The 24,598-nt window shown below is 47.3% G+C and overlaps 2 non-coding genes across 2 annotated transcripts; both read left to right on the forward strand.

Annotated features, from left to right (window-relative positions):
- The first annotated feature begins 14,036 nt into the window (after positions 1-14,036).
- trnae-uuc (transfer RNA glutamic acid (anticodon UUC)) lies at positions 14,037-14,108 on the forward strand. The gene has a single exon. It is a non-coding gene; the product is annotated as a tRNA-Glu (tRNA).
- A 392-nt stretch (positions 14,109-14,500) lies between these two features.
- Positions 14,501-14,572, forward strand: trnah-gug (transfer RNA histidin (anticodon GUG)). The gene has a single exon. It is a non-coding gene; the product is annotated as a tRNA-His (tRNA).
- Positions 14,573-24,598: the final 10,026 nt, after the last annotated feature.

Consider the following 24,598-nt stretch of genomic DNA (forward strand, 5'->3'; position numbering starts at 1 on the left):
TCCGCTCAGTCGAGCTGTGGTTTTGTGGTCTCTCCGATTTACCGTTGATTAAAGAAAGTTGCCTACACGGCTAAAGTGTGAACCTACGGTCTTCTCCGTTCCTTCGGCTCTACACCCTAATGCTAAAAAGTTAGCGTGTGTTAACGGCCCGGCTCCCCCTGTCTCGCACGGAACAGTGGCGAAAGACACAGCATCAATTAAACGGCGGTTTGCAACATCAACCAGCAAGACCATTAGCACACAGAAAATCCGCGCCGATAATAGGAACCGTAATGGCGGCCACTACAAAGTCCCACTCAAAATGGCGCCCGTGGAAACAAACAGTCACCAACCTTGTGCCAAACGTCGCAATGTATTGTTATTTGCAGAGCTTTTTATTAGCTTGTAGCGTGAGCTACACACACAGCGTCAACAGCATGATACACACAGTGCGCACGAACCGGAACTCTAGAGTAGAAGAGGTGGTATACTGTAGAGCAGTGCAACAGTGCCATCTATCGGCGATGTCTATTGGAAAAGTACTACATTCAACACTCCCACTTACTTTTTCAATAACATTAAGTCCCTTTAAATAATTTTACAGAGCCGTGCTCTCCATCACAAAAATAATGTCATCAAACTTTAAACAACAACAAAAAATCTTCCTTTTTCAAATACTGTTGTTTACATTGTTTTTATCTGGAACTCTTTTTCACATTTCAGATTCAAGAATCCAATTTTTCAGGCTTGCTTTGATCAGGCAGTGTTCGGCGTACACCTGTCAAGCACAAATAACCACTTTAATTAAACAGGGAAAAGTCCAATTTCTCCCCTGAGATACTCAAACTTTTGTTTGGTCAGTGGCTTGGTCAATATATCCGCTTTCATGTCATTTGTTGGACAATATTGCAGTTCTATTTGTCCATTCTGCACACATTCACGGATGTGGTGATAGCGAATGTCTATGTGTTTGGTCCTGGAGTGGTTCACAGGGTTCTTTGCGATTGCGATGGCTCCTTGGTTGTCTTCCAGGATCACTGTGGACATAGACTCCACTCCGAGATCACTAAGTAATCGTCTCAGCCAGATTCCTTCCTGAGCGGCTTGACTGAGTGCCATGTACTCGGCTTCTGCTGTTGAAAGTGCAACTGTTGGTTGTTTCTTGCTGAGCCAGCTCACCGCTCCTCCACTCAGTAGAAAGATGTTGCCTGTTGTTGAACGGCGATCATCCTGATCTCCAGCCCAATCTGCATCTGAGAATCCAATCAAAGCTCCAGAGGCTGACTGCTCATACTTGAGAGCAAAGTTCACTGTCCCTTTCAAGTAACGAAGTATCCTCTTCACAGCAGTCAGATGTGAAGCATCTGGATTTGCGTTGAACTTTGACAAAGCACTCACTGCTTGAGCTATGCCTGGTCTTGTAACCATTGCAGCATACAGCAGACTTCCTACCATTGACTGATAGGCATGTTGGTCCACTGGCTTACTGACACCATCACTCTTCCTCAACTTGACGTTGGCATCAGCAGGAGTTGCGACAGGATTTGCATTGTCTATTCCATATTTCTGAAGTATGGCTTCAATGTATTGCTTCTGATGAAGAATGACACAGTTCTTTTCTTTATCTTGAATCACAGAGATGCCCAGTATATAGGACAGCTCACCCATGTCCATCTTGTAGCGCTCCTTGAGAGCCACTTTTAGCCCGTTCATGCTTTCAGTTGACTCTGTTATCAGGATGAGATCATCAACATAAACCGCAAGTATCTCAAGCTCTTGTCTAAATCTCACAAACACACAGGGGTCTGATGTGTTCTGTTTGAATCCAATTTCCATCATGAACTCTGTGAAGGCCTTGCTCCAGCAGCGAGGAGACTGCTTCAGTCCATAGATTGATTTTTTCAGTTTACACACCAGGTGCTCCTGCCCTGGTTTTATGTAGCCCTCTGGTTGCTGCATGTAGATTTCCTCTTCCAGGTCTCCATTAAGGAATGCAGTTACGACATCCATCTGGTGTACATGTAGATTGTTTTGAATAGCAAAGGACAGTAATGTACGAACAGAGCTGAAGCGTACAACTGGTGAAAAGGTTTCATCGTAGTCAGCACCATACAACTGAGAGTAGCCCTTGGCAACAAGCCTACACTTGTATCGTTCCACTCTTCCATCACTATGATGCTTGACTCTGAACACCCATCTCGATCCTACTGCTTTTCTTTCTCTTGGTAAATCCACCAAGTCCCAAGTCTCATTTTCCAGCAGCGACTCATATTCCAAGTCAGCCGCCTCCTGCCATTCTTTTGCATTAGGACTCTCCAATGCTTCTTTTAGTGTGATTGGCTCTGTCACACGACACATATTGGCATGATGATCAACAGTCATTATATCAGCGAACTCATCATATCCATATCTCCTTGGCGCATTTCTGGTTCTGCCGCTTGTTCTGACAGTGCTGCTATCAGCAGTGACTGCATCATCTTGTGTTTCACTGTCATCTGTTTTCATGTTTATCTCGTTCTCTGAACAGGGTACTTTCACTTCCTGCTTCCAGTCGAAGTTTGATTCATCAAAGATTACATCACGATGGATTAGAATCCTCCTCTTCTCTTCATCGTACAGGCGATAGCCCTTGGCATTGTTTGCATATCCCACAAAACGAAGCTTTATAGCCTTTTTGTCCAGTTTCCGTCTCTCTGCATAAGCAATACAGCCAAACACCTTCATGTGACTCATGTTAGGTTTCTTTCCACACCATCTCTCATAGGGTGTCTCTTCCTTCAGAACAGCTGTGGGCAGCCTGTTCTGTATGTAAGCTGCTGTGGCTATAGCCTCTGCCCAGAACATCTTCGGCAACTTTGCATGAGACAGCATGCTTCTAGCTGCTTCAACCAACGTCCTATTTTTTCTTTCTGCAACGCCATTTTGCTGTGGTGTGTGAGGTACAGTCATTTCATGGTGGATGCCTTGAGCCTTCAAATATTCTTGAAACTCCTTTGAGGTGTACTCACCACCATTGTCAGTTCTCAGCCTTGCAACGTTCAGGCCACACTCATTTGAGAATGTTCTCTCAAATTCCTTGAACTTGTCTAGTACCTCATTATTCTGTTTCATGAAGTATACCTTGCAGCATCTTGAATAGTCATCAGTGAAAGTCACAAAGTATTTTGCTCCACTTATCGACTCAGTCTGCATGGGACCACAGACATCACTATGAATTAGCTGCATCTTGCGTTTGGAACGGATTCCTCAAATCGACTTGAATGGCTTTTTAGCCAACTTGCCTTCCACACATCCTTCACAAAAAGGAATCTCTTTCTCTGCGGGGAAGTCCACTCCATTTACCAGATTTTTTAGCTCCCTCAGCTTGGTAGTGTGACCAAGACGCTGGTGCCACAGGCTGGCAGCTACTGATGCACTGTGACAGATAGATTCACTTCCTTCAATGTCTAGCTGATACAGTCCATCAACTCTTTGTGTTCCCATTCCTTTTAGTGTTCCATCTTTTCCACGTAGGTAGCAGCGAGACTTTTTGAACTACATTGTATTCTCTTTTTTGGTAGCAGCGCCCACTGAGAACAAATTCCCAGACAGCTTTGGAACATACAGTACATCATACATTGTGGCATTTTTTACATCACTTGATTTGAAAGTCATTTTCATGTTGACATTTCCAATTCCTAGAGCGTCAACCACCCTGCCGTCACCTAGTTTTACCGGCTGTGCTTTTGAGAATTGCTGATATTCTTGGAGAATTTTTTTATCACAAGTCATGTGCTTTGATGCTCCAGAATCAATTATCCATTCAACCTGTCTTGGTCTGTCAGTGCTAGCCTCTGTGACTACAAAAACACTTTCAGAGGAATTTTCCTCATCCTCACAGGTCATGTTTTTAGCCTTGTGAATTTTCTTTTTTGTTTTATTTTTCAAGCTTGGACAGTCCCGCTTTATGTGACCTTCTTTCCCACATTTATAACATCTCCACGTGCTTTTGTCTGCTGCTCCCACTGACTTGGAGCCATCCTGCACATTTCCTCTAAATTGTGATGACATGGCTGATGTTATGCTCGCGCACCAGAACCTGACCCGTGTGGCGAAACCCAAGACAGACAGACACGAGATGACTTCTAAGTCTACAAAGGGGGGTTTTATTGTGGGAGGGAAATGTATGGTGAAAAAAGGCGTTCTGTTAGTGGGATGTGTGAATAAACTATGTGTGGTGTCCCGTGGTTTGCGTGTATAACTATGTGTGAGTGTTTTTAGCCAATGTGTGGTGTGGTATGTAAATGACCAGGAGGTGTTGAAGAAATGTGCGTGCACCTGGCGAGAAAGTCCAGTCCGTGATCCAAGAGGGGTTGTCCGAGAAAGTCCAGGTCCGAGATCCGGGAAGTCGAGTCCGAAAGGAGGGTTCCAGGTAGAGGGACAAGGGGGGAGATCGCAGGAGAGGTCCGGGGAGAAACGTGAAGGTCGCTGGGGACGACGGAGACGCGGGGAGCCGTGGAAATCGCGGAGGGAGAGTCTTGGGAGGAAACAGAGACACGAAGATAAGACACTGGGGAATAAACAGAAAGCAAGGAACGCTGGAGGGCTTATCAGAACTTCACCTCAGGGTTCAGTACGTCGAAGCACTGAGAGACGTTCTGGGAGGCTTCTTGCAGAAGGCTGCCTGATTGCCACAGGTGTGCCTGATGGCTGATGGCAAACACCTGGTGCAGTGCAGCGCTCGTCTCCTCAGAGCGCGAGCCGAGCGCTCGGATGTTTCCGGCACGTCCGAGCTGGGGGAGTGGCTTTAACGTGCCGGGGAGGCAGCTCGGGGCGGTGTAAGCACAACAGCTGATGCACCACCTGACGTAGCACCACTTGAATCATTAGCATTCACTCGCTTTTGCTCTTCATTTATTAATGCTTGCTGAACAAACTTCAGTGTCAGGTTGTCAATCTTTGTTTCTAGTGCAATGACAATCGTAGCATAGCTTGGTGGCAAACTGCCCAACAGTGTTACAATTTGATCTTCCTCTTCAATCACAGATCCTATTGCTGTTAGCTGATCAGTTAGCTCCTTCATTTGTTTCAAATGATCAGTTAAGGCATCTCCTTCCTTCATTTCACATCGGAAATATCTTTTCTTCAGGAACAGTTTATTTGCCGAAGTATCTCTCTCAAAATGGGCTTTCAGCGTGGTCCACGCCTCTTTGGGAGTCTGGCAGCTCGTTATCAGATACAACTGGGGTGTACTTACATTCAGCACCAACATAGAGAATGCTTTCTCTCTCCTTCTAGTGAACTCAGCTTGTGCTGCTGCATTAGCATCTGCAGCTAGTGTTTCAGTCTCCATTAACATATCCCATAGTCCTTTAGCCTTTAGCAAGTGTTCCATTTGAAACGTCCATGTTGCCCAGTTCTCTGGTCCGTTCAGCCTGTCAATAAACAGCTTATCCTCCATTGTGAATTCCCACAATACTGTTTACTCCACACAACCGTGTACAACAGCTTTCAGCGATGTTCTGGGCCCATAACCTATTGTTATTTGCAGAGCTTTTTATTAGCTTGTAGCGTGAGCTACACACACAGCGTCAACAGCATGATACACACAGTGCGCACGAACCGGAACTCTAGAGTAGAAGAAGAGGTGGTATACTGTAGAGCAGTGCAACAGTGCCATCTATTGGCGATGTCTATTGGAAAAGTACTACATTCAACACAATGGACGAACCGTTAGCTGCACTTAACTGTGGGCCGCCGCCTTCGGTCGACCTGTCTGTCTTAGCAGGAGGGAGTAGGCTCTTTTGCGAGCCTGAGTCCACCAGAAACCGTCTTCCTGACATCGTGTCCTTAATGAAGAGCAGCTCACTACGTCCGCCAGCGCCCACAGCTGCTACTGAGCGCTGGCCCTGGAGTTTCCCGCCGCCTCAAACGTGCACGGAGGGACACAGCGCCTCGCCTTGCCGCCGAACCGCTGGTGGAAGAAACAGAGGCCGCTCCCGCGCCGTCTCCGGGCAGTAACTCCAGCCACCAGCGCCGGGTCCGCGTCCTCCGACGCCGGCTGCAGAGGCTCAGATGCCACATTCTGCACAGAGAACCGTCTGGTAGCCAGCAGCACCCGATCGGCCTCCCCAGCCAAACCTTGGCAGTCACCAGCGGCCAGACACGGGGAGTTAGCCAAAGCCGCGCGCACAGGAGACGGGAGCTGGCGCAGGAAAATGTGCGGGAAAGGGAAACCACTTGCGTCCGAGCCTAGCAGCGACAGCATATTGTGGCGAACGTAGAAGCAACGACAAAGGTAACTTTGCAGCCCCTTTATTGAACTCACACAGAAACAAGAACTTACCGAAATGTGACACAATACATGGCTCTCATCAACTCGAACAACAAAGTTGTTCAGGGTTTCAGTTACAAGGTTACACAACACAACAGAATGACAACTGCAATTACACCACAACAAATAGTAATCACATAAACACATAAAACCACGTAAAACACTTACAAAACATTTAATAACAACTGACAATCTGCACGCAGTGCCTGATGGGTAAAACAGGACAATTGGCACAATTTTGACGTGGTAGCAACTTCGCTACAATATTGTCCATGAGATCCACAGCCGTCCCGTCGCCCAAACCGGATAGGGAAAGGATTCTATCTGCCCTCTCTGCGGCAGATAGACTGTACCTCCGGAGCAGAAGATGTTTGAGGGCGACGTATTTACCGTGTTGCGGAGGGGCGCGCAACAGCTGCATGGCCCGGCGTGTGGACTGCTGGTCCAGCGCAGCGACGACCAAATAGTATCTGCAGTCGTCCGCGGAGATTCCACGCAGGTGGAACAGCGCCTCGACATGCTGGAACCACGAAGCCGGGTCGCTCTGCCAGAACTCTGGGAGTTTCACAGCCACGGCGAGAACGGCCGGCTGTGAGAGTTGGGGCGGCGTGGCCGAAGTGGATTCACACTCATCTTCTGCTCCAAACATGTTCAATTCGGGGTCACCAATGTGGCAGGATGAGGAAAAAACACAGGAGACGAAGGCGAGTTTGCTGTTTATTCCTCAGCTCCAAAACCAAAACTCAAGCAGGAACAACCCTGCACCAGCAAGCCCGGGAACGTAAACCACGCCCCCAGCTCAGAGTCCTGCTGGGTGAGAGGCATAGCCCCTAGTGTCCGCCATAAATGCATTATTTTTTCTTCATGGCATGTAAAAGGCATATCTACTGCACTTGATTTATTTGACAAAGATGGGAACATACTTGCTTTTCAGTAAGTTCCAGGAGACATGTCACATCAACATAATCCCTGTACGTCCTAGACATTTTAATTCCATGTGCAAGGCAATTCCTTCGAGAATCACTCAACTAAGATCTCACCTATATTTAGGAAATACCAGTAGATTAGATTCCAAACCAGTTCTACTGGGTTGCAACATACTTGGTAATAAAAAAGTAACAATACATTTATTCGAATTAAGTTTCATTCATTTCACTGAACAAGATATATCCCAAAGGGAAATTCTTTTGATTCCTGACGGATTGGATAAAAGTTTGGCCACTGCCATATAAATTCTCTATATCTGATAAATTCAAAAAGGTACACTTCAAAATTATGCATAAAATATATCTGTAATTTTTTTTCTTCTTGATTTGGAAGAAAAAAAATGACTTTGTGAGGAAAGACAGTGAGTCTACTGTGCATGTATTACATAAACGTGAAGTCATTTTGGAACAATCTTAATGAGGATTGCATTCATTTTCTTAAGGAACGGGATCAACACGAAATCAAGGTCACGCAACACCGAGTCCATCAGCCTCTGAAAGGTTTGCGCAACCCCCTTCAAGCCAAAAGGCGTGCGCATGAACTCAAAAAGTCCAAACGGGGTGATCACTGCGGTCTTGGGCACGTCCTCTGCGCGCACGGGAACCTGATGATAGCCGCGCACCAGGTCCACCTTAGAGAAGATAGTGGTACCTGCCAGGCGTATGGAAAAGTCCTGTATGTGTGGGATGGGATAGCGGTCATTGGCGGTGAAACGGGATCTGCTATTTCACTCAAGAACAAATCTATTGAACATATTGTGAACGTTTTCCTTTTTTATTTTGCTGGCACTAAATTTTATAAATAAACAACATTTATAAAAACCATTTCTAAATTTAGGGTTTTTCCCTCACCGAGATAGAACATCCTGTTAATTGTCTATCTACCATGAACAAACATGTTTTTGAAAAGCTTTAATAGCATGATAGATAATAACCCTGACCCCCTTTTATTCTTTAGTTTAATTTTACTTATTTTTCCTGTTTTTTCCATCATGTGCTAATTTTACAATCTTTTTCTGCTTGTTAAACTATGTCTTAATGTGTGATGATATTTTGTTGCATCTGTAGCGATTATATGGTACGTGTTACCAGGCATGTAGCCAGGTAGGTGGTTTTCGTGTCTGAACCCCCCCCCCCGAAACCCCACGGCCCGTCTGAAATGGCACCAATAATTATTTAGTTATCGTTTTGATTATTTGTCACCGCCCCTCTAGCCTACTCATTCACTGCATCTATCGTGACTGTCAGGCGTTAAACCTGTCAGTTAATTTGTTTCCAAACATGATGTATCTTATTGGTCTGTTTCGTAAAACAAATAAAATCACACGCTTTTGATTGGCTCAGGGGTCTGACGAGTCAGCTAAGCAACCTGCCACTGGTTATGCTAGCTAAATGGTCGATCTATAGTTTGCTTTTCAACAGCAATGGAGCCGCCGAAAGCTACCTGTAAATCAGGCAAGAGCAGTAAAGTTAATATTCGTAAAATCAGTGATTTTTTTGTTTCAACGTGTCCCGACTCAAAAAAAAAAAGAACATTATAGATGATCTGGTCACTAACGTTACCGATTTTCCGGAGCAAGTGTTAGCAGACCCACTGCCCTCCTCCTCGGAAACGGAGCCAGAGCTAGCAGACCCGCCGTCCTCTACCTCGGAAACGTTTTCACACGACTTTGTGGATTATATTGGTGGGAAAATATCAGACGAACAGAGAAGAGAAATACACTCACTGGACTGGACGGCCAATATCGGACAAACATTCCCTACAAAACTAGGAGGTAAACTACGTTTCCAACGTCATTGGAATGGCCAGTTTAGCTGGCTAGTATACTCAACAAGGTCCGACGGTTGTTTTTGTAAGCACTGTGTTGCGTTTGCAGTCGAGCATGTGGGCAAGGGAGGGCACAGAAAAGCTGGCAAGCTAATTAATGTCCACTTCTCAGACTGGAAACATGCTTTAGAGACGTTCAAAGACCATGCACAAAAGGCATATCACAAGGATGCATGTTTGAAAGCGGACAATTTCCAAATGGTTCTCAACAATAAAATGGATGTAATTTCACTGAGGCTAGATTCTGAGAGAAAAAAGCGAGTCGAAGAAAACAGAGAAAAACTCAAAAGCATCATTGCAACGTTGATTTTTTGCGGTCGCCAAGAACTCGCCCTGAGAGGTGATATTGACTCAGGACCAGTGACATTGAATGAGCCAACTCACAATGACGGAAATTTCAGGGCTTTACTCAGGTTTAGGGCTACATCTGGCGACACAGTACTGTTACAACACTTGAGTAAATGTGCAGCAAACGTTAGCTACTGCAGTCCTGATGTACAAAATGAAATAATCAGCATAATTGGAGATGTGATAACAAACAAACTGGTGCAGAAAGTAAACTCAGCGCAGTGTTTCGCTGTGTTGGCAGATGAAATGAAAGATGTTTCAGGGCGGGAGCAGCTTTCTGTCTGTGTCAGATACGTGAACCAGCATGACAGCCAATATAGCATCAGAGAGGATTTTTTTCCTTTGTTGATATCGAGAAGTTAACCGGGGAAGTGTAACCAGGTTAAAATTAATGTTTTTATTATATTTTGGTTGAGTATGAAATATCACCAAATCCTGTCTGTGTGCTGTTATTTGTGTTTACTACATTTTATTTTATGTCATTATTTACTTCAATGTATGTTTTATAACGACCGTCATGTACCTGTACTGTCGCTTTAAGAGAGAGGTCTTGTGGGTACACGGAAGTGGGAACGCGGGACATGCCGTTTTTGTTTTGTGGAGGGGGTGTCAAGCAGCGACCGAGCCGAGCCACGCGTGTTTCTTACCGTAGCACAGTTTTGCTGGTTGAGGAGAACCTAACCTTGAGTATCCCTGTAAGAAGATACTGCAAACTGTGGGATAAAATACTTGTTTATCCTTTCTTACATCGGAGTCCCGTGGACGGTTTCTCCTTCTAATGTACACGAGTGAAGTCCGGGCAGTGGTTGAGCTTCGACCCCCACGTCCGTAAGAAATAAGAAGATACTGCAAGCTGTGAGATAAAATACTTGTTTATCCTTTCTTACATCGGAGTCCCGTGGACGGTTTCTCCTTCTAATGTACACGAGTGAAGTCCGGGCAGTGGTTGAGCTTCAACCCCCACGTCTGTAAGAAACACCGTTCCAGCTGGGGGACTGGACGTTTGTCGAAGGGTTTGAAACCAAAATAAATGGCAAGGTGGGCCAAATAGAGTCCTGTGTGTCCCCCCTCCTTCTTTGATCATGATGATGGTGATGAGAGACTGAGGGCCCCCCACAACACCTGGGGCCCCACCCAAAATAGAACACAACGCAGAGCTAATGATGAGAGTGACGGGCGTGCAGCAGGCTGACCAGCATAGAACAGCATAGGACTGCCCCCGTTACAGAAGCAATCGCCAATTCAATCGAAAGTCAGTTGACAAATGCAGGCGTTGATTTACAGTTTTTACGTGGCCAGGGATAAGACGGCGCATCTGTCATGAGTGTCCGTTTAAATGGTGCCCAAGCTAAAATCAAAGAGAAGCACAAGCAAGCAGTTTATGTGCACTGTGCCAGCCACAGTTTGAATTTGGTCCTAAACAAGTGCTGCACTGTACAAATGGTGCGAAATTGCTTTGGAATTGTCTCGGAAATCTGCACTTTTTTCCATGATTCGGCTTTGCGGTCTGCCAGTCTGCGACACGAGACGGAACGTCTTTTACCCGACCGCAAGAAAACGCGACTGACGAAGTTGTGTGAAACGAGATGGGTCGAACGCCACGACGCAATATTTACATTCAACAAGCTTTTAGACCGTGCGATCCAGCCTGCAGAAAATCAGTGAAACCTTCACAGGAGACACATCTGTCAAAGCCACTCAGCTCTTTAATTCAATTGACAATGCATAATTCATGCTGTCCATGAATGTGAGTGAGAAGAAGCTTGCAAAAACCTACCACCTGCCCACCTTCCTTCAGAACGAAAATTGTGACTTGGTGAGTTGCGTTTCAGCTGCTGATGCTGTTATTAAGCAGGTAGATGAGATGAGGGCTAACTCTGAGATGGAGTTCAGGCAGATTTTCCAAAAGACCTCTTCCCAAGCAGCCAAGTATGGGGTTGAATTTCGACCACGAAGAGGCATGGACTGCAATGAGGATCCATTGAAGGCCTGTGAAAATCACTACCGGCAAAAGCTTTTCATAGTCATGCTTGACTTTTATTCATCACAGATGAAGGAACGCTTCAGCAAACACAGAAATGTGATCTCCAACCTCTGCTCCTTACTGCCATCTAAGGTCAGCATGCTGAACGACAGCTCAGCTCAAGCGCTCTCCAACCTGTATCCTGATGAAGTGTCACCGCATCTGGAAGTTGTAAAGTCAGAAATTGACACCTGGCGGGATAAATGGAAAGATGCAACTTATGTTCCACAAAATGCCATTGAGGCATTAAATGCCTGTAACAGTGAGTTGTTTCCAAGCATCTTCAAGCTTCTCCGCGTTTTGACCACACTTCCTGTCACCAGTGCCCATGTCGAGAGAAGTTTTTCCCGTCTGGGAAGGATCAAGGAAAAAATGCGCAGTACAATGACGGAAAGACGACTTAATGGACTGACATTGCTCTCGGAGCACAGAGACATTGTGGTGACGCCGGAAGAGGTACTGGACATCTTTTGCAGACAAAAAAGACGATTGGACCTGCTTTTATAAGGTAAGACCCACTTTTATTTATTAATGCATTGATGATTATCTATGGGCCATTAATACGTTGACATTTACCGTACGGTTGGGTATTAGGCTATAGTATACAGTGTGGGAATTTTATTTACCGGTAGCTTTCGGCAGTGTTGCCCCCCCCCCCAAATATGTTTCTGGCTACGGGCCTGCGTGTTACATGGTTTTTGGGAGGAAAAAAATAAAGAAAAATGTAGCCACAGGTGGTAATGGGGGGGCAGGATCCAGGATGAATCTCAGGAGGAGCCGAAGAAGAATAAGAAGAAAACGAAGGAGATGAATGAGAAGAATTTCTAAGTGCAAAGCTCCGTTTCCAATACATGTTCTTGTAGGCGTTTATGCCATGCATTTTATAAATCACAAGTAATAAAGTGTGCATTTCATTGGTATGAGCCTATATGTGCTTGAACAGTGTGTGATGCAGAACATTTTGAATTGGAATGGAGCTTTTACTGTATGACAGCTAGAAATACAATGCTTTCACATTTTTTATTTGAAGTTATCATGTTTACATAGCGTCACCTACCTTTATACAACGAAGAAGCATACAACTTTTCAAATGAATAGGACTAACGGTTAATGAATTATGACTATTTAAACTTATGACGCTGCTAAAGCGCCACCTATTGGCCAAACGGTACCAAATTTGTCATGGTCACTCAAAACGTCGCGTACCAAATTTGGTTGCGCATAGCTTTCGGGAGATATGAAATGTGTTTGTAATATAATCCCCGCCCTTCATTTGAGCCAGTGGTAGCAAAACCATACGTACCACATTTGGAAACGATGGTCAAAAATTTGTAAGAGGATTAGCGGAAAAAACAGATTTGGACAAAATTCAAAATGGCGTAAAATCTATGTAGGTGCAAATGGGCGTGGCTTCTACCGTAAATTCTGCGCTTCTTTTTCTTCTTCTTCTCTCGGTAAAATGTACGGTTTACGGCACCGTAAAGGCAGCTCTTCTTCGTCCTCTTTCGGTTTACTGGCGGATTGCAAACAACTTTAAGGTGCATACCGCCACCTACTGTACAACGTCCGCTGTTGTCTTCCTCTAACTCACTCCTCGCGAGATTACAGAGCGAGACGACTTTCCTTGCTGAAATTTGTCTCGGAAGTCTTTCTTTGTTTTGGTATCTTAAGGCTTTGAGGGAGAACTTCTGCTCGACACACTGTTCTTCAAAGTCAATCAGTCAATGGTCCAATACCTCTAGTCTGTTGTGAATAGGCTGAGCAACTGACCTGACCTCCTAATGCACACACCTTTATGACTTAGTCCCACCTATTGTGGGGCTTAACCTTTGATTTTAGAAAATATAATCACCCCACATTTATATTCCATCATTTCCTTAGCTATAGATAGATTCACACCGACTTTATACCCCATTATATTTTTATTTGTGCCCTTTTAATGGTATTAATATGTACTAAACTGTACTTCTTGATACCATTATTTTCCATAGGTATCTGTCGCCATCTAGTGACATCTAATTATACTACACTTACCCTGCCTTGAGACGCCGTTATTTCCAGTTGCAACATACCCAAGATAAAAATAAAAACAACTGATTACAACATATCTAAGATAAAAAAGATAGCTGCATTTGATTTGTAATAATCATATATTCTACACAGCTAAACGTATACATTGTATATCTAAACTTTGTTGATTATTAACCGTATATAAAGATGACCCTAATAATTGTAAATGTTATGTTTAAGTGACTTGCTCATAAACAACAGTAAATACTTAAACAAATCATTTCCCACAGTTTGTGGAGTTGATAGATAAATATGGTTTATTAGCAGTCAAAGCAAAGCTTCCGGCAAAGGGCGCGTGCGTGATTGTTGGGAATATGAGCAACCAGGAGCTTTGGGAAGCGGTGCAGGTGAAATGTGGAGCCCGTGACCAGGCGTTGTTTCCGGCACGTTGTGGTGAAGAGAAACTCCTGCAATTATACCACTCGCGAAAATGGTGACTCCATCACGGTAAGCGCTAGTTGGAATGAAACACAGTGGGACACTGCCAAGTCCCATATGGTCTAGCGGTTAGGATTTCTGGTTTTCACCCAGGCGGCCCGGGTTCGACTCCCGGTATGGGAATACATTATGTGGTATTTCGATTTCTCCTAGATGTCAATCAAACCGTCTAATCCAACCCCTGATTTCATGAAATAGGAAAAAAACCTAGATTTATTCGTTATTGTTAGCGATGAACTAATGTTGCGAGGATAAACACGAATTTATGTTTGTGTGCGGTTTTAAACAATCTGCAGTTTTTGTCAATTACGTGTTAAAGATTCCCAGCGAGTTTGCTGCAACCAAAAATCTCAGGGGACCCTAAAGTGAGGGCTCATACTCCCTAAGTAACGACTGCTTTATCTCCTTCAGACAAAAAGGAACAGATGTCCTGTTTTTTTTGGGGGGGGGGGGGCTGGTCAGTGTAAAGTCCATGCTTTTGTCAACGTGAGTTGTCCCCACCAGCTGACTAGCCCGCCGTGATCGTATAGCGGTCAGTACTCTGCGTTGTGGCCGCAGCAACCCCGGTTCGAATCCGGGTCACGGCAGCAGATGTTGAGCTTTTGACTCTACAGAGGAGGTACATTTTGACGTCCTCTCCGGGGCTGGAAATATTTGATGGGCCTACAGGGACGAGTTGCATGATGTTGTAATGTTGTGTTTCCAGGTCTGCCACATGCTAGTACTTACAGCCTTCAGATGGTTCAGAATGCTGCAGCTAGAGTCCTAACTAACACTAGAGAATGTGACCACATTACACCAATTCTTGCCTCCCTTCATTGGCTTCCTATCCATGTTAGACCAGACTTCAAGGTGCTTCTGCTGACTTATAAAATCCTAAATGGGCTTGCCCCATCTTACCTGTCTGATCTCCTTAAACCGTACAGTCCATCTCCAGGTCTTCGCTCTCAAAATACAGGGCTCCTGTGTGTACCCAAAGTTAAAAAGAAGTCAGCTGGTGGCAGGGCCTTTTCCTATCGGGCCCCGTTCTTGTGGAATAACCTGCCTGCTGCCATCACACAATCATAGTCTGTTGAGTCCTTTAAATCCAAATCATCTTTTTGCCTTAACCTACAAAGAGTTGCCTTTAAATTGAGTGCCTCACGACCTGTACTGCATGGTGGGTCGGTTTCTGTCTCAGTGAATTTACCAACCACTGTTCTGCTGATGAGATTATAGACTATAGATTATAGAGTATAGAGTATATATTAGAGAGTATAGATTAGAGAGTATAGATTATTGACTATTACAACTGTTCTCTTCTCTCATGTGTCTTTTCTCTCTCTGAATGTCTTCCTGTCCTCTGCATCTTCCTCTGTCACACCAGCCACCTACATGTCCTCCCTCACCACATCCATAAACCTCCTCTTTGGCCTTCCTCTTCTCCTCTTCCTTCTTAAGATGTGTGACTAATGTGTGTTTGTTTTGGTTTTTTTTACCACGTGATGGTGTTGACGTGGCTCAGGTCCTGGGCTGTCCCGGTGGCGTCTGGACACTGCTTGGCATCCTCCTCATCATATTGTTCATACATTTTATAATCCCATTATAATTCTGTCATCCTCTCTCAGTGTTGTATTGTGTAAATTGTGTAAACACAACATCCATTGCACGTCGTCCGTCTTGGGAGAGAGATCCCTCCTCTGTTGCTCTCCCTGAGGTTTATTCCCATTTTTTCTCCCTGTTAAAGTGTGTTTTTTTTTTTAGGGAGTTGTTCCTCATCCGGTGCGAGGGCCTAAGGACAGGATATTGTGTTGCTGTAAAGCCGCAAATTAGTATTTGTGATATTGGGCTACACAAATAAAATTGACTTGACTTGCATGTTCTCAGTAACGGGCTGCTTTTAGAGATGACAGATGCTTTAGCATTTCAATGCACTTTCAACCTTTTTTCCAGGTAGTTGACACAGAAAGGAGTATATATGTCCTGTTTGTGAGGACTGGCGCTGGTCAGTAGGAATTCCCTGGTGTGGTCAAGCGGCTACCTCTCACCATCGCTTGCCTAACCCACTGTGATCGTGGTCAGGAAGGGATTCGGTGTATGAGTATGTACCAGGGTTTATGGGGGTAGTGGTAGATGAAGTGAGGGAAAAGGATGGTGAAATGTGGTTGGGTACGGCGGGGGGGGGGGTGCCGAGAGAATGGGTCAGCATGATTGAGAAAGAGGCTGTGTTGGATGAGGAAGGAGAGATAGAATTGTATGTGGGAGAAGGAAGGAGGAGAGGGAGTCTGAGGAGTGTGAAAACGTATGTGTAGATGTTTAAGAGGGGGAGAAGCGAGAAGACCGGCTGCGGAGAAAGTGTGGGAGAGGGTTATGAGTGAGATGGATGCAGGGAGGACACGGGGGAATCTGAGAGTGAGGTGGAACAGTTGGGGGGGGGGTTACATGTTGAAAGTGAAGGAATTAATAGGTAGATGTTGGAGAGGTGGGTTGGTTGAGAGAATGAATGGAGAGAATTGTGGGTGTTTAGGGTGACTGGTAAGCTGAAAGGATGTAATGTGAATTAAATTATGTTTCAAGCCATGCAAGGTTCGCTGTCAAGCTAAGGAGGAATATGGCCCATTATGAAAAGAGTACAGCTGAGGTGTGGAATGGAAAGAGGTGTTAATATGTTGTATAGTTATGTCGGGGAAGAGGAATTTATTGGGGGTTTTGTTACCCCTAGCTGAACCTTCATGTGAACGCCTCTGGACCTTTTTTCCTGGTAACTTCTTCCTCAGACCCTGCAGCTGTATGGCTTTTCTCCTGGGTGGGTCAGCAGGTGCTTCTGCAGATCGTTTCTGGTGACAAAGGATCTCCAGCACAGGTGGCAGCTGTAAGGCCCGTCCTTAATGTGAAGCCTAACATGTGTTTCCAAGTAATCTTTGGTCCTGAAGCTTTCACTGCAGAGGTTGCAGCTAAATGGCTTCTCCCCAGTGGGTCCCATCACCTGCCTGAAGGATTTCCTGCACAGGCTGCACTGGAAGGGTTTCTCTCCCCTGTGCGGATCCTCTTGTGGACCTCCAGAACTTGGACTGAAGCCAGACTTTCCCCACAGGTGTCACAGGTGACGCGGCTGGCGGGTTTCTCCCCCGCGCGGCTCCGGATGTGCAGCATCAGAGCACCACGGTCAATGAAGGTGTTTCCACAGAACTCGCAGATGTAGGGCCTCTCCTTCGTGTGGATCTTCTTGTGTCTCCTCAGGGCTCCGGGTCGGGGGGAAGCGTTTGGAGCAGATGCTCCAGCTGAACAGTCTCACACCTGTATGGCACCTCATGTGTGTCTCTATGTTCTGATGAGTGTTGCCATAAACATGGCAGATTTGACCAGTAGCCCTGTGAGAGCGGAGGCGATCAAGCAGACTTTCCGTTTTCCACAGACTCCACAAACAGGTTGTGGATCAGTGGAATGTGTTTCTGCATGCCTCCTCAACTGGCTACCGCTCTGATAAGTCTCTCCGCATACCTTACAGCAGTGAGGGGCGACGGGACCTGGTTGGCTGGTATTTGCTCTTACGGTGGAGTTTTCCCCCGTCTCGGTATTCAGGCATTTTAGGTGAGAACGGTTTCCAGTATTCTCACCCCTGTCAGCATCATCCTTACCGCTCTGAATCTCCAAAGTGTGACTTCTGACATGTATTTTCAAAGCACCGTTCTCAACAAATGCCTTCCCACAGTGTTGGCAGACGTAGGGCCACTCCCCCGTGTGGATCTTCTTGTGTCTCCTCAGGGCTCCGGGTCGGGGGAAGCATTTGGGGCAGATGCTGCAACTGAACGGTTTCACGCCCGTATGGCTCCTCGCGTGCGTCTCCATGTTCTGAAAGGTCTTTCTACATACCCCATAGGTCCCACCGGTCTCTCTGTGAGACCCAAGGTGACCAATCAGAGCCTCTGTGGACTCTTGAGTGCTGTCCACACACTCCACAAAGACACTCTGGGTCTTCTGAGTGCGCCTCCACATGCTTTACCAAGTTACCTCTGTGTTGGCAAGCTTTTCCACACAGGCCACAGTGCTGAGGGGCTACATGCCCGGACTTTGGCCATTTTCTGGGCACACGGGGGCCCTCAATGTTAGACCCTGTCCTGTTTGACTCTCTGTCTACGCTGAAGCCTCCGCCCGCCTTCCACTTACTGCCCGTATCACTGTCGTCATCATGGGTGCTGTCACTGGTCGGCTGGTGGTGGGTGTGGTCACCGCCTGATGGCTGGAGGGGATCTGGAAAGGATTTTAAGAGTGAGAAAATGTAATTTTCTCCACATAGCTACAGATGCTGTGTAATAATTTTAGAATATATAAACAGAGGTTTCTATATATTGAGGTGTAAAAAGTCTGAGTCATCTACAAAGATGTTTGTTTTCATCATTCAATTGAAACAAGCCAACATTTTACTCATAGAAAGAATTTGTCATGAAACAATAAAACAAATAAAAATAAATTGTTTGAGGACGGTAGGCATGGTATGAAATTGAAATCTCCAAATATTGTGCTTGCACATTATTTCCTTTCATTTCCTCTAAATGTTGTGACTCCTTTTCCATCCATCCATTATCCAAACCGTTCATCCTGTTCTCAGGGTGGTGGGGATGCCGGAGCCTATCCCAGCAGTCACTGGGCGGCAGGCGGGGAGACACCCTGGACAGGCCGCCAGGCCATCACAGGGCCCAGACCATCACAGGGCCGACTCCTTCTCCATTTCAATTTTAATACGTGGACTCAGCCAGACACTTCTCTGTTCTCGGCTGAGATGGACGGCACACAGCGGTGCAACACGTGTCCTTCGATTTAATTAAAGGCATCAATTGTTTGTGTTGTTATTTGTTAATAAAAAACATTTTTTCCAACAGGCCTGGTGTATTTGATGCATGTTTGTAAACCCAAGGGATTTGGTTGAACGAGGTCCTACCCATGCACTTTTTGTGACATAAAAGTTTGTGACGGATGAATTATAGACCTACATAAATGCTCGTTATAATAGGCTCCAGATCCGAGGCAATGCCCAACAAAGCACTGTGAAACAGAAGTGCAGAGACAGCATACTAGCACTGACAAATTTAAGATTTGAGATTAAATGATTCATTTATCATTTCTTTATTGTCATTTCTCAGAACTCAGGGATTTTTTTCTCTACATTTAACCCTTCCTACACACTAGGAACAGTGGGCAGCCGCAGTGCAGTGCAGCGCGTGGGGACCAACTCCAGTTCCTTTACAGACAACAAAAATAAGCCTTTTCGCCTAACTCTGATGTGGGATAAAAACCATTTCTTGACACTTATACTGCTGGAATTGGTAAAACAGTAAAAGTAGTTCACAGTATTTGTGTAAGTAGTCTAAGAAGTGATAATTCCACACTATAAATGAGCAACTTATGCAAGCAATGTTTTGCTGTGGACAGCAGGAGGCAAAGGAGAGGGAGGGGAGTGAGGGAGGAAGAAAATGCTCAGGAATATTGAGTTCCATTATGTCAATGTCCCACCCCTCGAAACCCCACACTTTTAAAATCGCAGCTCCACCCATCCTTGTAGGGGCTGCGACTCCTGTGGATGGGGTTTCTCAGTTCGACATGCACACCCAGGCAGTCTTAAATGATGAACATTATTATAAGAAAGATCTGTTGTATCATTTCTGTCTCACCTCTGGTCAACTTGTAATTTGAGACCACTGGCATCCTGTACATACTGTGGCGGGCTGGCGTGGAAGAAGGAGTTGAGAGGTAGAGATCTCTTTTTATGACAGCTCTCATGTCCCATACACTGCACGGCCCTGGGAGTGCTCTTTTATTTACACACAAAAAAATGGCTGCCGAACAATGGTTTCCACACTAGGGTCACTATTAGAAACATTAGTCTTAGTCACAGTCCTACAGTCAGTCAATCAGTAAAATGGTCATCTATTAGTCTGAGTTGAATCCCCAAACAAACAACACAACAATAACTAAAACATGAACACAACATCACTAAAACATAATTTCAACATGAACGGTAACAGTCCCATCAGCCCTTGCGCTCCCCCAATGCAGAACTGCTGACAGTCAGAGCGACCACCTCCCCCGGTTGCTACATAGCCCCCACCTAAGGGGTCAGTCATCCTCGACGACCCCATCACCCAATACATAGTCCCTCAAATGTCCAGGGTGCCATCGCTGGCAAACAGGCCACCTGGGGCTAAGAGGAGGCACAACTGGGGGAGAGGCACACTGATCGGTGCACAGGGTACTACTGTCGCCCTCTGCCTCCACAACAGGTAGAGCAAAGGGATGGTACGGGGAGAGTCTGTTCTGGTACAGCACTACCATGCACCCCTGGCCAGGCATGCGCACCTAGTACACCACCTCAGACAGCTGGCCTACGACCTCACCGGGCCCCTGCCAGTGGCTGTGAAGCTTGGGGGAAATCCCTTTCTTGCGAACAGGACAATACACCCATACCTTGTCCCCTCACATGAAGGCCTGCCCAAGGCACCATGTATCATAGGCCCTCTTCTGCTGCACTTCGGAGTTGGTCTGGGCCCAGCAGGTATAGTCATAGACCACCTGTAGGCGATCCCTAAGTCTCTGGAAGTAGTCAATTTCTTTTCCCCCGGCAATCTAAGGTTCAGGCGGGGCTCCCGAACACCAAGTCCACCGGTTCCAGAACTCCCACCCAAACATGAGGGCAGCAGGTGTGCACTGACCAGACTTCCAGACAGCAGTCCGGTAGGACCACAAGACCATGGGCAGGGGGCGGTCCCAGTCCCACTGGTGTTGGCTGGTGAGGATGGCAAGCTGGGTGGCCAGGGTGCAGTTAAATCACTCCATCAGCCCATCACTTTGAGGATGGACTGGTGTTGTCCTTGTCTTATTCACCCCCAGCTGCTGGCAGACCTCACTGAAGACCCGGGACTCGAAGTTCTGCCCATGGCTGCTGTGGAGCTCGGCGGGAACTCCAAAGCAGGTGAACATCTCCACCCGTCTCTCTACTGTTGTGATGGTGCTCTGATCCTGCACCGCATATGCCTCTGGCCACCTTGTGAAGTAGTCCATAGCCATGAGGATCTAGTGGTTGCTGAAGTCAGTGATAGGGAAAGGCCCAAGTATGTCCACCCCTACTCGCTCCACTAAGTACTGCTCCAGCGGGGTGTGGGAGCACTGGGCCGATACCTTCTGGGAGGTGCACGAGTCATAGCAGTGCACGTTGCCATGATGTTGCCCTGCCCAATACAGGATTTCAAAGTCATACCCTTGGAAGGCCTCCAGCCATTGGGCCACCTGGCCCCTCAGGGTGCTTAAAGTTCAGCAGCCAGCTAAGTGAGGCATGGTAGGTGCAGATGAGGAAGTTGCTGCTGTGCAAATATGGTCAGAAATGTCATACTGCCAGCATCTCACATCGGGTGATGCAGTAATTCTTTTCCGCCTAACTCAGGGCATGACCTAAGTAGGCCACAGCACGCTCCCCATCTCCTCCCCACTGGGAGAGGACAGCCCCGATCCCCACATTGCTGGCATCAGTGTCAACGATGAAGGACCTTTTGGCACGAGACTGGGGCTTCAGTGAGAGCCACCTTGAGTCGGGTGAAGGCTGTAGCACAGGCGTCGTCCCAGTCAAATGGTCGGCCCTTGGTCGGTCAAGCGGTGGAGTGGACTGTTGATGGTGGCAAAGCGTGGAAAAAATGGTGGTAGCATGATGCCAGGCCCAGGAAACGTCACAGCTCACCAACATTAGCAGGGGTTGGCCAGTCTCAGACGGCAGCCACCTTAGCTGAGTCAGTGGCTATACCATGTGCACTGACTACACGGCCCTGAAACTTCATCTCCCTCGTCAACAGGTGACTTTTGACAGGGTTCAGCCACAGCCTGGTCTGATGGATGGTGGTGAGGACCTCACGCAGGTTGGACAGGGCTCCATCAACGTTGTTAGCTTATACAAGCAGGTCATCAAGGTACATGATGCAATGGCTCTGGGGTACATCCACCTGCACCCTCGCCATCAGCCACTTGAATGTAGTCGGTGTGTTGCAGAGCCCGAACGGCATGACGCAGAACTGCCACAGACCCTGCTCGATGGTGAAGGCGGTCTTCGGTCTCATGTCGGGGGCCAGCTCCACCTGCCAGTAGTCGCTGTGCAGGTCGAGGGAGGTTAACGAGCTGGACCCCGCGATGTGGTTGAGGGCATCATCGATTCAAGGGAGCAGGTAAGAGTTACTTTTTTGTGACGGTGTTAAGGCATTGATAGTCCACACAGAACCGCCAGCTTCCGTCCTTCTCCCTCACCAAGACGGCCAGAGCTGCCCACTGACTGTCGGAGGGCTCAATCAACCCAGTAGCAGCCATCTCACAGATTTTGTCCGCCACCACCTGCTGTTTAGCAAGGGCCAGCCGATGGGGCTGCGGACATATGGGCTGGGCAGGGCCAGTCTCGATGGCATCCTGAACCAGCCCAGTCTGCCTGTAGTCTTCGTCTCTAGCAGCAAAGATGTCCGCGTAGTCATCAAGGAGGTATTTTAACTGGTGGGGTTGCTGTGGGTCAAAGCCGTTACTGCTGCTCTGCCATAAGTTGCGTATGGCCTCAGTCGTCTCAGCGAGGGCAGGATGGCAGGCTGAGGCAGGTTAGGATGGTGCAGGGCTACTGGTGGTGGGCGTGCAGGTGGGTGACTTGGACGGTGATCTGGGCCACTGGGGCGGAGAAGCACAGGGGTTCTGTGCCTGCTGGGCAGCGGCTGCTTGGCGACTGGCTTTTGGTGCTGGTGCTGGGCAGTCATGGACTATGTGACCAGGCTCATCACACCGGTAACAGCAGTCAGTTGGCAGAGGTGGACATAGCCTGGATGTTGGAGGCCATCACTGAGACTGCTGTGTTGGAAGCTGAACTTGGTAGACCTCTTCTACTCCTCCTCTTTATTGTAGTCAGCCAACCTGATGTGCGGTCGGAGAGCAGTGGCCTTCTGTTGGGTAAACTGCATGGAAAGTACCACCTCGGCCCATTCAGCTTTGCAGAGAGCCTCGCTGAGGAAGGAAATCATGGAGGGCCAGCTCCTCTTGGGTGGCTGCATTGAACTGCGGGTAACTATGTTGGGCATGTAGCTGCACATCTGTGGTGAAGGTGCCCAGGCTCTCTCCCTCTTGGCGGTGGCTGGCTAGCTGCTCCCTGTTTGGTCAGTAATGGGCCACTGCCTGAATCGCCTCTCCAGCGCCATGGTCAGGGCCTGGAGGTCCCGCTGCCAAGGAGCACCTGCAAAACCTTTCCCTCCAACACCAGGGCCAGGTGAATGGCCCTGGTGTTGTGCCCTCACCTTCACTGGTGAGCCCGGTCTTTTAACCGGCAGAAGGCGATGAAGTGGCCCTGTTGGCCACAGTAGATGCAGCAACCCTCTGAAACTCATCTCTGGTGTTCCACTGGGGTCAGGTGGGTTCGGCCAAGCTGCATAGGTTCCTCCGTGTCTGGGGGAGGCGCTGTGATAGAGTCAGCAAGAAGAAGAAGACGAGGCGCTGCTGACCTGTTGCCTCTGCTGGAGCGGTGGGGACCTGCAGGGTCTGGTTCTGCCTCTCTCTCTCTCATACAGACGCTTGTCAATCTTTATAGCCAGGGCTATAAGGGAATCCAGCTCTGCAGGTAGGTCCAGGGGGGCTAATTGGTCTTTGAGAGTGTCAGAATGTCCATCAAGAAATGCATCAAACAAGGCTGGCTGGTTCCAATCACTCTCTGCTGCTAGAGTGCGGAACTCTATGGCATAATCAGAGACCCTCTTCTTACCCTGTCACAGTCTCACCAGGGCTCGGGCTGCCTCCCGTCCAGGGGCTGTCTGCTAGAAGATCTGTGTGGTCTTGGAGAACAGCGACAGTGAATTGCAGACAGGTGATTTCCGACTCCACTCTACCGTCGCCCAGGCCTCCGCTCTCCCAGTCAGGTGAGAAATAATGTATGAAATCTTTGAGCGGTCAGAGGGGAAGGCAGCAGCCTGAAGCTCAAAATGGAAATCACACTGGGTTAGAAAAGCTCTGCAGTCACCTGTGTCTCCGCAGAAACGCTCTGGTCTGGAAAGATGGAGAGGTAGGGACGGAGTGGCGGGCGTAGAAGAAGCAGCATCGGACCCAGAACCCGGAGGTGCCGCCGGTGTCGATAAGGCAGAGCCTGGCGGGTTCTGCATCTTCCGCATTTGGTCAAAGAGATGGTTGAGCTGGGTTCCGAAAGCTGCCAAGAGGGACTCCTGACGGTCTGTGAGCTCCTTCACTTCATGGCGAAGAAGACTGATCTGTTCATCTCGACCCTGGATTTTGTGAACCTGTGCCCAGAGCACAGAGCATACTGTATCTGAGTCCGCTGAGTCCATGTTATGGCCAGTTCGTACTGTCAGTACTGAACCACAGGCTTGGACTCAAAACGCAGACTCAGTCTCTGTTCACAAAAATCAGTCCTTTTAATAGGAACGAGGTCGGTACACAGGTGGTCAGATACCAAGGCAACAGTGTCCAAATCGGCAGGCGAAAGGCGAGGTCAAAAAAGTCAAAAACAGGTCAGGAAACTATAGGGCTGAAGAAACTTACACAAGAGGAAAAATGCTGGAACGCTGTCAAAAGGAACGAGACGAACTGGCACAGTAGGAAGGGAACACTAAGACTATGTA

Source organism: Lampris incognitus, chromosome 3 (assembly GCF_029633865.1).
Source record: "Lampris incognitus isolate fLamInc1 chromosome 3, fLamInc1.hap2, whole genome shotgun sequence".
Taxonomy (NCBI): domain Eukaryota; kingdom Metazoa; phylum Chordata; class Actinopteri; order Lampriformes; family Lampridae; genus Lampris; species Lampris incognitus.